Source organism: Sinocyclocheilus rhinocerous, unplaced genomic scaffold (genome assembly GCF_001515625.1).
Source record: "Sinocyclocheilus rhinocerous isolate Xijiao unplaced genomic scaffold, SAMN03320098_v1.1 scaffold687, whole genome shotgun sequence".
Classification (NCBI taxonomy): domain Eukaryota; kingdom Metazoa; phylum Chordata; class Actinopteri; order Cypriniformes; family Cyprinidae; genus Sinocyclocheilus; species Sinocyclocheilus rhinocerous.
This window is the reverse complement of record NW_015648613.1, coordinates 10,515-13,575: the sequence shown is the minus strand read 5'-3', so window position 1 is coordinate 13,575 and position 3,061 is coordinate 10,515.

The window sequence follows — 3,061 nt, the reverse complement described above, 5'->3', positions numbered from 1 at the left end:
GCCCGAGTCCGACCGAGCCTAATCTTGTAAAAAAAAAAAATGGCCCGAACCCGGCCCGAATAGACTCAGCATGTCGGACCCCGTCAGGCTTGCAGACCTCTAGTTTCCATGGCAACGTGTCATGCTTGTCACGTGACACACCGCGGACACAATAACACTGTCTGACAGATGGATCGCTTTTATTTTGTTTTTCCTCTTTTATTTTAAATATTCACAAACATGCATACCGTGTCATGAACAATCTGATATTCCGATTCACAAATATGTGTAAATGAGTGTGTTTGTCGTTTAAAAACCTTTCTAAATGATCTTGATCGTGATCTGTATTGTGAGATGGGCGCCGCCATGTTTGTTCGCGCTGCAGTTCAGAGAGTCCTGTCAGTCGGATTTACAGCACGTGAATTCATCAATTTCTCTCGAAATACAAGTAATAAGTGGCCGGTGAACTGGGTGAAGAATGGAGTGAACTTTATAGTTACTTACGCTATGTGTATCTGATATGAATAAAACACATTGTCAAATTAAATTTGAATGGATTGTTATTGTTGCTTCCATAGACATATGTGTGTATTTTACAAACTCTAAATGTATTGTTTTACTAGTACTTATGTGTATTTAAATATCTGAAACCTAAAATAAACATTATGTGTTTAAAAACACTGCATAGTTGTGATAATAAGACAAGTGCAGTGCACGTCTCTCTCTGGCTCAGCGCCAGCTAAAGCGCCAAAGCACAGTTTGAATTTGGCAGTTATGCGACGTCACTGAACGTTCTAAATCCCATATGTGGGACTGTACCACTCAAAGGGTTAATAATAATAAATAACTTGGTTGTATGATATTCCCTAAAAATATTATTGTTATCACTTTGAGAATTGCATTTTAGTATACAGTAGTAATATAGTCGGTCATCATTTCAAGTTAAACCAGACTTTTATTTTGTCGGATTGTCGTGAAGGTATTTCAGTTTTAGTTTTAGTTTCAGCGTGTATTTGACAGTAATTTTTCTCAAATGAAACTGCATAAAGCTGGTGAAGTGACTCTCAGAGCAGCTCTGGAGATGAAGTTCATTTCCTCATATGTTGAGACACAGACGCTGAAAACACAGCGAGTCACGTGTGTTTGAGTTTGTATATCAGACGAAACTATTCCATGATCTGTAACATTTATTTCTGTTGTGATTAATCCATATTGAGTAAAAATATCCAGAGCTTATCATCATTATTAACATACATTTTATCATAATCTCGATATGATATAATTTATCGCCCGGCGAAATATATAGGATATTTATATAACGTGCTTGGCGGGCGACTCGTAGACTTTATGCGGGCACCACGTTGGTGACCCCTGCTCTAGAAGCTCATCTTGTGAGATTTGTTCAGGCCTCAAGTAATTGCAATGGTTGTGTATGAATCCCCAGTGCTTAGGAAACTGTGAAAGAAAGCAAAACACTTATTAGATCGTCCAACACTATGAAAACAAATATACTGCGCAGATAATAAGGTTATTATATTAGAGACACCATTCAAAAAAATACAACATATTCTTTTAACAAAGCATACTTTAGATCATCCAACATTGCATAAACAAGATTACTGCCTAGACAATAACGTTAAGAATACTAACGTTATTCAGAAACCCTTACAAAAATTAGCCTAACCACGGTTTTAATTCCAATCAGTTAGCCACAAGACTTCTCGCATTCCATTGTAAGATTAAAATCATCCCTCCTATCCAATCCAAGCTTCCTGACTTGACTGGGATTCAGTCACCAGCCCATCCCTGATCTTTACCCATGATATATCCTTTACTCCTAAAAATCTCTCTGCTGCCCTGACTATTATTTGTATCTTAATTGTTTTCTTTTCTGTTTGGGCTGTGCAATTAATTACCTCAGCTATGAATAACAAAAAATTTACTTTGCTCACAATCATAGTGTCCTCTTTGATCCTACCATCCAACTCTGAATTAACCTCGATCCTATCCTCTTGCTGCACGTCTTTCACTTTCTCTTTTTTCCTTGCATTGACCACTTTAACAGCTTTTGCATATGTTATGTTCTCCTTAGCTTTCTCATTCTGCACTTCAATAGCTCTTTTCCTCACCTCACATCCCCCAAATGCTACACTATGACCTCCTCCACAGTTGCAACACCTAATCCCTGCTCCTTCACATTTTCCATAATCATGCACCCCCCCGCATCTTGCGCATCTTTTCCTGGACTTACACACCATAGCCACATGCCCATATTTTTGACAATTATAGCACCTTAAAGGAGGAGGCACGAAAGGCCTAACTGTGTAACTAATAAATCCGAGTTTTACCTTATCCGGCATAACATCTCCATCAAATCTGAGCTCAACTGAAAGACTCTCCATTCTATTCCCTTCTCTAGTCATAAACAATCTCCTAGCACCAACTATTTGCCCTCCGTTTACATTGTTTTTAAGCTCTTCCATAGACACATCTAATGGCACTCCAGTTATAACTCCACTTACCCACTGCCTCTGTCCTCCAATTTTACTACTCACCACTTCCTTCTTACATATTACTTTGATTCCAATCACTTTCCTCTTTTGTTCTTCATTGTTACAAACTATCATCAAATCTCCGTTTTGTAACACTCTTGCATGCTTAATCTCTCCAACTACTTTCCTCAAATCTTTAGTTAATGCAATTGGACTTACCTTTTGTATTCCACCTTCTGCTTTAAATTTCAAAATTACCTTTAACTCATCCAGATTTCCATTCCTTATCTCCTGTTCATTTCCACTCTCCTCCGAACTTCTTACCTCTCTTTCCTGATGTTTTTTCTTTCTTTTCTTTGTACCCACATCCTCCTTCCTATCTCTACTACCCTCTTCTTCTTCTGTCCTTCCTGACTCCATTTGGTCATCCTCCTTATCTGTTTCATCGATACTATCTAGTGTCTCTGATCCATTTCCATTACGATGACTTCTATATTTTGTCATTATTGATTTCGCTGCGTTTGCCGCCATCCGACAAACTTCCACGTTTGAAAAACCCAACAACCACAAACGGTGCTTTGTCAGGAAGT